Source organism: Styela clava, chromosome 13 (genome assembly GCF_964204865.1).
Source record: "Styela clava chromosome 13, kaStyClav1.hap1.2, whole genome shotgun sequence".
NCBI classification, from domain to species: domain Eukaryota; kingdom Metazoa; phylum Chordata; class Ascidiacea; order Stolidobranchia; family Styelidae; genus Styela; species Styela clava.
Genome location: NC_135262.1, coordinates 1,618,245 through 1,630,123, shown reverse-complemented (window position 1 = coordinate 1,630,123; position 11,879 = coordinate 1,618,245). Strand labels below are relative to the sequence as shown.

General features: G+C 35.8%; 1 long non-coding RNA gene across 2 annotated transcripts in view; it reads right to left on the bottom strand.

The window, feature by feature from the left end:
- LOC120332947 (uncharacterized) overlaps positions 1–11,879 on the bottom strand; it is a 30,613-nt gene extending 18,734 nt beyond the window's left edge. The window contains exons 1-3 of one of the 2 annotated variants that reach the window (XR_013479899.1): positions 11,792–11,879; positions 11,587–11,643; positions 10,431–10,557 (exon numbers count right to left, since the gene is read on the bottom strand). This is a non-coding gene — a long non-coding RNA (uncharacterized LOC120332947). Of the gene's footprint in view, positions 1–9,202; positions 10,558–11,586; positions 11,644–11,791 lie in introns of those variants that run through there. The other variant, XR_013479898.1, reaches the window with a different exon arrangement.

The window sequence follows — 11,879 nt, the reverse complement described above, 5'->3', positions numbered from 1 at the left end:
ACTTTGTTTAATTGATATGTAGAGAGCATACCTTTTGTGCGTAACATCAAGGACAAACAGACGTTGAAGTGTTGACAGAATAAATCAAATCACTTTTTTCATATAAATTATTTAAAAACTCGTGGCTTTGTAGTTAATGGAAATTTCAGTACGAGTTAAATATGAGGTTTTCTTGTCCAAACGACAACAATATGAGCGAAAAGTTTTAATATACGTTTTTTTTAGTTTCTTATCGTGAACTGGTCCCCGGGAAAGGAAGCGGAAGAAAAGAAAGCGGAAATTCTCAACCAACAGAAATAATTAGTGAGATTTTTCTTTAGGGAAGTTTTGTCCTTAATAGACTGTTTTATTTCTTTTTCTTGAAAATATACGACACTATTCGATAATCATTATAGACGTGATATCGCTTTTGTGAGTGAGTGCCAATACATTCGTGTTAGTGTTCAGGAAAACTCTTAAAATCGCATAGTGTATATACTTCCTTTCATTACATGCATGCGGATTGTACAGATCAAGCGCAAATCGATGATTATGGAGTAATCACGTTACTCCAACTACCCATTGGATCCGTACGTTGCTGGAGGGCGGCAAAATGTGGCAAAACGTTTTAAACGAAGCGGCAAAACGTTTTAAATGAACAAAGGCAGTCACATTAATTTATTTTCAGAGAGACACGGACTTAAACGACCCAAGTTAACATTGAAGCCAAATAATTGTGACTCACTATGTGTTATCTGGGACGGCATAATGGTACTCGTGCTGTTGAAGTCATAATAGAATGTCGGTTGTAACTTTCAAGCTCTTGCATCGTTCGGTCAATTTAGCTTTGGTAGTTAAGTTTATATTAGTTTTCAGTTTATTTCACTTTCTCGAGAAGACATGAAAGGACTGCGAGGTCATCGAGTCAACTGCTACTTTCACCATCTGTCTGTTATAGATAGACGGGATTTCTTCATGTGGCAGATGAGATAACCCGTTAAGTTTTTTTTTCCAAGGTCACGGACTTACTGAGCGCCATGCAGGGAACCTGAGATTGCCATTTTTGAATACTTTAGCATACATCGATCGACCCAGGGAATTCGTGAAAGGTTTAAAGTTTCAGGTCTGAAATATATCACTTTGCTTAGCTCATTCTGCATATAAAACGAACAACTCAAAGAACAACTACTTATTTTCGTGAATATTTTAAATAAATAGCATTAATAATGTCAAATGTTCTTTTGGAAATCCTGGGCAAAGGGTTTGAACATGTGGAAAGGATTGTAAACAGGCAATATCTGGAAGTTGAACTCGTCACGGTTTTGAACGGAGACAGAAGGAGAAGACGTAAGATAACAGGGCATCTTCTGCATATAAAACGAGCAACTCCTCAATCAACTAAAATTTTAACAAGGATAAAAACAAAAGCTGAATATAATGTTTCTGCGACGTATTATAGAATTCTATTTATACGTTTTGGCACGTCAATGTCTGTCCTCATAATTAGACAGGACGAAGCAGCTCACATATTACATGTTGAGAACAGGCTGTCCATCGGAGGGGCGGTTACTGTTCTCGAACCCCAGTGCGACAGTGAACGATTTACCAATTATCACGACGGAGCATCCGTTATTTCCTGATTCTTCGCCGCGGCAACCGTTACCTGAAGTAATAAGGTTTGATAGGTAGCGGCGACTTCGCAAGCTTCTGCATGGCAATTGACAGAATTAACGTTATTTCTGTCAGTTTCATACCTGGATGCAATCCCGAATACTGCGATTCTCGTTACGGTGTCAATTGCCCAAGGATCGTTTCGAAGAGATTATGCAAAATGACCGTGCCGCAAGTTTGTTTTGAAGTACCTGATATAGATGGCAAATGGGTACCATACGCGAGCAAGACACTTGCTCTTCCTGTATTTAATGAGGAGCTGTTGGTTGCAAAAACTCGAAAAGAAAGTGATTACATGGAAATGGGGAATCACATGGCTGAGGCTCTTGAAAACCATCGCGGATTCAGGATACTGGGCTGGTACCGTCCTGACGTCACGAAAGACGACGTTGTTACTGAAACATGTAAATTACATACCAGCTTACTGACAGTAGTAGGTGGACCTCTGCAGCGGTTTGATTTTGAACCCGTCAATGAGGTTGGAAATGAATCAGATGAAGCTGATGATAACGATGTTGTTCAATAGCAAGTTTGTGCCAGTTTTTTCCATTAGTACTTGACAGCGACATGACCCCTGTCTTTGGAATGCATGAATCAAGTAATTTCTTAACATTCCATTTTTTGTATTTCAGTGTTAATGTAGCTGTTTGTAATGTGTTATTATTTGTGAAATAATGTTTATGGCTATTTTATTATGCATTTATTTTACGTAATATCTTGTGTTTGTTATTACGATGTATTATGTAATTCGTGGCTTGTCTTGTCATATTGTACGATACACGACATCATTTTTTTACTGTATGTACTTTGTTCATTAATATTCACAATTCTTTTAACAGATACGGTATTATTATTTTTTTTAATTAAAATAAAAAATAACGATTTTAGGCTAATTGTAATAGCTGTTACTGCAGACTTCTCGTGAGGGTCAAAGGCGCAAACGAGCGTGCAGTTACTGCAATGACGCTGGCCATAATGGACGGACTAGTATGATCCTGAAACTTATAGGAAAGAGGTAGAACGGCGATAAAGAACATTAAGACAATTCGTCATATGTAAGTAACAGGCTTCTTAAATTGAAATAAAGTGTTGAACTGTTTGAAGTTTCATTTACGTTAAACTGGAAATGTGTTTAAGCGAAGAGCAAATGCAGAAAAAGATAAGTCAATAAATTGAAGAAACGATGGTAAATTTTTGTTTAGTTTCATATTGTGTACGCTTCGCTGTGAGTTAGTTATTGTAAATAATGTTATTTTCAGTCAATGGACTTTATTGTATGCATCACTGATTATGTTTAATGTACGCCACTTCTTACACTACTCAATTCTCTGTTCCAATGGATTACAGCTAGGTTCTTGAAAATCAATTTGTGCCATTCAAAATTTTGAAATGAAAGTTTTCATTAAGATTTTTAAGATGATATGCATATTTGTACAGAGGGAAATGTTGATGGTTGCGCCTATGAAATAGTAATAACTGAGAGTCGCTTCAAAACTTACCTAATGGTTTAAAATGGCATTAGTAAAGCTACATGTTACGTATTCTTAATTAACGATCGTTAAAAAAATTCTCGATCTCTTTTACTGCATTTCACTGTTTGATACGTTTAATAGTAAAGAATACAAAATGCTACATATATCATGCGATGTTGTCCTAAATTTCATTGCGTTATCGAAATCATTGTTTGAAAGTGTAGCGTTTAATGGATACTTTAAAAGTGACTATTGAAGTTGGAAGCTGTATTAACAACAGAGAGATCCGTTGTAATTGAATGAGAGCATTTCTGAATTATAAGTATTGAACCTACCATTTGGCATAAGGGTTACAGTTAATTTTCAATACATTTATATATTTTAAGTTTTTTACTCTGTTGCTGGCAGCCAGTTGGGAAGAATTTTCTGGAATCGGTCAGGCAAATTCGGCTATGTAGGCGCTCATACATATGTTAAACAGATAGTTAGGCCTAAACCTGAGATTTTTTAACCCACGAGGACAACATATTTAGTTCTGACTATTTACCCATTAGTCCTAACAAGTCTCTCATCAAGAAGCTGATATATATTCAAGATTTTGATAGTGTCAGACAACGCATTAGTCATCAAAACTTGAAAGCATCAGCCTGTGGATGAAACACTTTCAGATAAAGATAAAACAGATAATTATTTTCATAACGATGTGGCTACTTGGCCGGAAGTATTAACTCATGACATGAGAGTTTAGAAGATCAAATCAGGGCCCGAAAGGTTTCGAAATAAAGAAGGGCTATTCAAGCCAGCGATTAGAGTAATTAAAGAAGGAAACAAAGAGAAATTATCCCTAAGACGATAAAGAATGGTGATGAAGTTCTCAGATCATGGTTCCTATATTCGAATAGCCACTCAGGATTATATTGTTTCTGTTGCAGGTTATTTCAATCGAGAATTGATAATTCTTCATTTGCTTTCAAACCTTTTGTAAATTTTTGGCATCTTAATCCGCTCATTTCTAGTAACGAAAATTCAGTTAAAAAGTTCACAAACAGTGCTTTGATAAATGGAATGAGCTCGCACTGAGGCTTCAGGTTCATCAAACAATTGACAAATAAATGCAAATTCTTATAAATAATTCTTATAAATAAGTTACAAAATAGATGAAAGAGAAATCTTGCAAAGCGTAATCGCAGTCATAGTTAAGTTCAAGGAACCAGGGGAATTTTCTTGGAACGTTAAAACTCCTTGCAAATTAAAGTACAGTCATTGACGAACACATTTTTGGTACCCAACTCTCTAGAAAGGTCATGGCAACGTACCTTTAACCAGCTATCCAAAATGAATTAATCGAGCTTCTTACAAATAAAAGAATCCTTTCTGAATTTCTTTCCACTGCACGGAAAAAGTGCATACGAAATGACCAAGTTTATTCTGAATGAGCTTCGGCAAAATGGCTTAGACATGATGTTGTGTAGAGGCAAAGCATACGACAATGCTTCCACCATGGCGAGAATTCGTACTAGAGTGCAACGCAAAATAAAAGATATTAATTCTAAGGCCTTGTTTATCCCATGTGGAAACCACTCACTTAACCTTGCAGGAGTTCACGCAGTGGGATCGTCGGAAGTTTCTTTCATTTTTTGCTGTTGTGGAAAGGATTTACTTCTTTTTTTTCTGCTTCTACTCACAGATGGAAAGTATTGCTAAAGTATGTGCCAAATGTGGAAAAACGAGTGATTGACACACGATGGAGTGAGTGCGCATTACGAAGCTGTGAAGGCGCTTCAGCAATATTTCATTGACGTTGTTGGTGCATTAAACAAACTTTGTGATCAAAATGAAAACATTGATACACGAGGACAAGCGCGTGGAATCTCGGATGCGATTCAGCGTTTTTTCTTCGTTTCGTTTTTACAATTTTGGTTGGAAGTCCTAAGAGAATCTCATGACAGAATTTTTACAGCGGAAAGGTCTGTCTCTGGAAGGATGTACCCACAAGATGAAAGCATTCATTGCTTTTTTGAACAATAAGCGCAATGCAGTGGTAAAGCAATGCATTGAAAGAGCGATCAAGATCTGCGAAGATCAAGAAATACCGATTGAAGAGAGACGGGTCGGAAAGAAGAAAAGTATGCCTGGCGAATATGCAGAAAACGTAGGTCTCTCGGCTGTTGAAGAAGTCAAGAGATGCATGTTAGAAGCTATGGACCGGTTTCGGAGTGTGGCGGAAAAGCGTTTCACTCCTTGTTGCGAAGTGACAGTATCAAAATAGAAATGGGAAAATATATGCTGATGACGTAAATTTCACCGAGTTAAGACTAGAAATCTCTAGGTTTAATCGACAAGTACAATCAGGTGGTTTTACATTTTAAAATGACGCTACAGCGCTGGACGTTCTGCAGTGGTTAAGCAAACATCGTTTATGTGAATCAACACCTTATTTATGAGTCTTAGGCTTTACCTCACTGTTGCCTGCGAAACAAGTTTTTCAAAACTTAAGTTGATAAAATCTTACTTGAGATCGACTATGGACGAAAGCAGGCTGTCTGCGCTAGCAATACTGTCCATTGAAAGTGATTTAGTCGAGACATTATCTTTTGAAGATATAATTTCTGAATTTGCTTCAATGAAAACTAGACTTCTTGAATTTGGAACTCTCAATAAAATTTAACAATTGCTGCTTTAATTTTTTTTTGTGTGGCGTTTTATTCAGCTTTTACGATGGTGTTTAGGGGGCGGCATTTTGTGTCAAGATCCAGGGGAGCCACATTGCGTTGTTACGCCACTGCCCCCACTGATAGTAATAGAAAAATATCGAAAATATTAACATATAGTATAATCTATCACTATCAGCTATTACAATTTTGATGCATGGTGTGAAATAACGTAAATACGTTTTTCAAATTGTTCATAGCATTGGATATCACGATTTCATATGAAATCAAGAAGAATGGCAGCACGAGTTACCGCGATAAGTCACAGCAATAAAGCCGCGAAGACTACGAAAATAATTGACAAATATTAGCATTATCGACAAAATTCAAATGCGGTAATAATAACTGAAAAATTATTTCGTTAATAACTCAGAATAATATACCCGTTTGAATGGAATTGCATATATTTGTATTGTATTTATTCACAAATGTAACAAACATCATTTTAACAGTCCAACCTGAGGTCCGGTCCCAGCGAAGATGCATGGCGCAAACTAGCTTTCATGGCCAAGTGCATTCGCAGGTGAGTCTTGTAGTTAACAACATTACGCATTAATAGCAAGTTCTGTGCAGTATGGAAAAATATTTTCGAATGGAATTTTCATATTAGTTACGGAAAAAGGAAGTTCTAGTTCAAGTATGGTATGCGATTGTCAAGTTTACTTTTTGGGCGCATGAGCCAGCGATTGCATTAAACATCTTATTATTGTGACGAGAAAGTAATCCAAAAAATTTTTTTTTCATATTAAAACCCATCCTACGCGGTAAGGAAAAGTTATGTCAGTCTTATTTCAAAACCATCATAGTGTTTTATATGATTAGCTTTGTATTGAAAAAAATTGATTTAGTCTTAGGTCGCAGAATCACATAGAATATCCATATTTAATTTGTCAATACATTCTTTCGTTATATACGGATCTATTCTTGCGATTGTAAAGGAGATAAAATAGCTGGCAAACCACGATTAGAATCATTATAAAGTACCGTATTTTATAAACCATAAGGCACATTTTATATCCAACCCTTTCGAATCGATTGTCATTTTGATAAAGCTAACGTGTGACCCCGGTAGCGCATTTTGCCTTGCCTTCAATCAAAACCAATGCCGATACTGGCCAAGTCTGACATCCCGATGAACATAATAAAAAAAAATCTAATCAATTAACCTGGTGTCTTTTGGTCGGTAATATGCAAAATGCATGATTAAAAGTTTGAAAAATATATATTATATATTATAAAAAAGTTTGGATAGAAATTGTTAAACTAGTGAAGAAGTCCTCAATATCAACTTCGTATTTCAGGACCAGGATCGCGACCAATACCAGAGCCAGGACCGTCTGGACGAAAGCCAAATCCTGAGCCCGCTCGACCACGACAAAGACCTGTACCTCCCCGTTTCAGTCCACATCCAGGACCTCTTTGACCAAGGCCAATTCGAGGAATTCCTCGATCCCGACTATGATGAGGTCCAGAACTTTCTGGATCAAAGCCAGGACCTCTTCGATCAAGGACAAGTGGAGGAATTCCCCGATACTGACCATGATCAGGTCCAGAACGTTCTGGATCAAAGCCAAGTCTAAGACCTCCCAGAACAAATCCCAAATCTAGATCAAATCCAGGACCTCACCGACCAAGGCCAAATCCAGGACCATCACGATGAAGGCCAAGTCCAGGAACTCCCCGACCATGAACTGGTTCTGAACCAGGACCACAGCGATTATGACCTGGTCCAGCACTTGGACCATCGCACTATAGCCTGGGCCAGAATCTGCCCGGACAATACCATTAGTTTCGTTTGAGATTCTAAGTATATAAGTTAATATAAAACTTATATTCCTCTATTGATCTGATTTCTGTGGGACTGACTACCAATCCCTCTTTCAGAGTTTTACTGCACACTAATATAAATATATTTCTGTTATTAGATGGTACTTTCGAATTGAATTTTTATCTGACAAATTGGTCCTAGCGTAAAGCATTTTTAATAGTATAATGTAAGTGGACTTGGAACTAAAGTATTAGAAATACAGAAAAATTTTGGTTTATTCTGGGAAACTGTCCTCAGCTTATAGTTTGCCAGACTCGCAAGTATAATCCGATTTTATCTTGAATATGAATAGTTTCAAGCTCAAGATAACGAACCTTCAGTAACACCACAATGTAAAGTGGTAACTTAGTTATGTTATTTCCTAGTCAAGCACATGTACACGCATTGACACTCAATCACTTTAACATACACACTTTTCAACATACCGGACTTTTTAGATGTTGAAAGTTATGCGTAATGGACTAATGAAATGGCAATATGAAAGCTTGTTGCTCATTTAGAAGCAAATATATTTATAACGCTTTCCGGACAACATAGAATGTTAAAAAAAAGTTAATTTAGAAATAAGTAGCAAGAAACAGAATATAGACGATAACATTATTCATATAGTACCAAATTTACATCTAAAAAACAACTCATATTTATGATGAAAACGATGCTGAATTTTCAATCTGATCAAAAATTTATTCACAGTTATTTTTTTCAATAGTTTTTAAATGACTTTTATGTTTTTTTTATGTTTCAGTAACCATTATTATCATGTCATTATTTCATTAAATTATTAATTGGTTTACGCTATAAATGCTTCTCATTATGCTTTGAAAAAGCAGATTGTAATGGATGATACGTTAAACATGTGATACCTTTGTTTATCACACGCATTTGTTTTGACACGGCACTCTATTATTTTTACAGTCTCGTCCTGAATACAAAGTCACCGGTCTTTACGTAATGCACGTCGTTGTATGCAAAGCATGGCGTCAAATAGGACAGGATAAAGATCTTTTCATTTCAACAATAAGCAAAAATATTTTTGCCAATTTTGAAAGTTTATTTCAATGTCCGCCAGAAGAAAAGGTGGGATTATTGACTATGCCATTTTTGCAACTGGTTGTGCCACAAGGCATGACTATGGTGTCAGAGATGTATTTTCAATCTTTGATGGACCAAACTTCAGAATCGCGGAGTCGAAAATCAATCTATTCTGTGGTCTCTCTTTATTGTTTGTGAGAAAGTCGTATTTCCAAACTCTTAAAACCTGCATTTGTTTATTGGTTTCAAAAAGTCTATACAATTGCATACAGAAACTACAGTAACAATAATAAATCTACCAATCTTAAAAATCTGTTGTAAGGATTACATGTGTAAAAGCTTTTGCGGACAAATTTTGATTTGATTCCCAAACCTATTTGTTCAATATTATTTCATTAGATAGAAATTGTACTTTTGATATTTTATTACCGCTAACAACTAATGATTAATGAACCAATCAATCAATTCCAAAATCTTGGTACAAGACGAATAAGTCGCTATAACTATAGTCGTAATTATTTATTTTTCTATTCTGCTGACATTGACCATTCCAATTATTTGTCGTCTATATGCATATATTTTTATCATCACTCTTTTATTTATTCATTTTAGCTGCAAATTCTTAAAGTTCTAAAGCTTTGGAAGAAGTTTTTTCCTCCGAGATAATGCAACAACTAAGCTTAATAGGGGGCAACTCTATCTCTTTCGACCCAGCATCGATTATGCCTCCTGAGCATGAGGGTTTACCGGAAACTTATCCTCAACTTTATGTCATGAATGACGTAAATCTTTAACTTTTTTGTTAATTCATCACACATAATATCTTGTGAAAATGGTGGGGTTCTAATAGACTTTGTGATAAATAAAAAAACGTATGAGCGCGCATTGGTGCATAAACTGGCAAAAATAGAAACGAAGAAATGCAATTTTTCTGCCAAAAAAAAAATGTTGCAGATTTCCCAACATTACTACAAATATTACCTAGTAGGAATGATCTTTTGGTGCGGTGTTATTCAACCGGGTAAACACTTTACTCAAGTGTTTACCAAGTCAGGTCCCGGGTATATATATAACAATTGGTATACGATGGAACACTGGAGCTATAGCCTGATTTAAATAATCAAATTCTCGGCCCGTTTTGTGTTTGTGAACGCGCACAGGTGCCGTTCAACATTGGGACTCACTAATTCATAAAGTGTTTATTTATCGACGGACACAGCTTTTGCGAGATAAATTACATGAGCGAGTAGAAACTATAATATGCAAAAATATAATTTTTGCGGAGAGATACGAAGAAAAAGTCCGCGGCTACGTTATTTATGAGCACAATCTTTAGTCATACAGCAACGTGAATTTTGACGTAGTTTGTTAATTTAGCACACATATTATCTTGTGACCAGAATAAGACTTCTGTCATGACTTCACAAAACAACTTTTTTCCAGGTTATATTAATAAATAACCTTAGTTATTTGCGAGGTATATATATACGGAGAAAATAAAAATTGAAAAATATTTAACACATAGTAAAACATTCAAGAGCACTATTTTAGTATATTTGATTGGGATCTGTCGTGCACCTTCGACACTAAGTTTCAAATTAAAACCTATCTAGTTAGGAACAAATTGAAAATTTATTATTTTCTTGCGCAATCTATAGGGGTTGTGCAAAAGATCCCTAGATTGAACCTAAATGTGCAAATAAGACTGAAGAAAATTAAAATATTTCGATAACATACTTGCTCTGCTGGCCAGATTTAATAGGCTTTCATCTTGCTCAGTGATGAATACAAGACAAATGACGAGGCATTTCTTTTGATGAAATGATGTACTGCATTGCTAAGTTTCAATCAGTGTTTCAGAAAGCTGAAAATAAACGTATTTTTAGTTAATTCTCAAATTATCAGTGACGTATCTAGGTAATGACAGCTATAGCTACTACCATTGTCGACTTTGGTTTCCGGCGCAAAAAAGAGTGTAAAGTTCTAATCGTAACTTGTTACTATAAAATATTTCTGCCTAATCACGAATTCCAAGTTAAACGTGGAAGTTTTCATATCTGCAGTGGAATTTAGTGAATTTTACATAAGGTAAAAGCTGGTTAAAAAAAAAATGGGTTTGTCAAATTATTTCAGAGGACCTTCATCGTACCCCCGGTACAGCACCCCCGAACTCTGGGATACAATCGGACCCAAGTTAAGAATCACCGATATAGACAGTGCTGTTGTACTAGTAACACCTTATTCACTGGTTATTGGTCCAGTTAGTGAGTTGTTCAGAATAATTGTGTCCACCTTTTTAACGCCAAATTACAGTTTTGTTGGGCAAAATAGTTAAATACATGGCGCGATTCTACAAAATGAAAATGGTCTGTTTTTAATAGACTTTGCCATTGAAAACGATGGGCGCATTGGTGCTTAAACTGGCAAATGGGGTAACAAAGAAAATAATCAATATACAAAAAAAAGTTTTTGCCGAATTCCACAAAATTACAATTATTGTAGAAGCATGACGGGGTGTGACCTTATGCACCCTGCTTGCTACACAAAGACGAAGGGCGCTGAACCGTGCGCCAATATTTTCCAGTCTAAACGCTCTAGTCTATCCCAATATACAATATTTATCTATGTTCGGTCCAGACAATCATCTCCAAATTATCCCGTCATATAACTGAGATAAGCAAGCTGGAAGTCCACAAGCCCATAATACGCAACTTTAAACACAGGAGAATTGTTTGCTCAGCAAAAAATATACAATCGAGATGTCAGATGGAGCCAAATGGATTACGGAAACAAATGACAAATTCAGATAGAGTTGAGAGAAAACAAAATACACTATAAATACTATGAATTTGCCGCATAAATAACCAACATGCAATTAAATTATATCGCTTACCGACTGTTTTCAGCCAAGGGCAACAATATATCGAATCTTTTATGTAACTGCAGAACACTGAAATAAACATGAACAAATAAGCACTACAGTAACAGTACTTAACCCTACAGCATTAATTGTGGCAATAAATATAATACCAACAGTATTTTATCCAAATAAGACTACTACATAACAAGCCAAATGCAATGAAATACAGAAAACTCACCAAGAATATTTCACAAAACAATCAAAACGCAGTACAGATTCACAAATTGCAGTTCAATAATCCAGAGTTCAATGCAGCAAATTTTAAA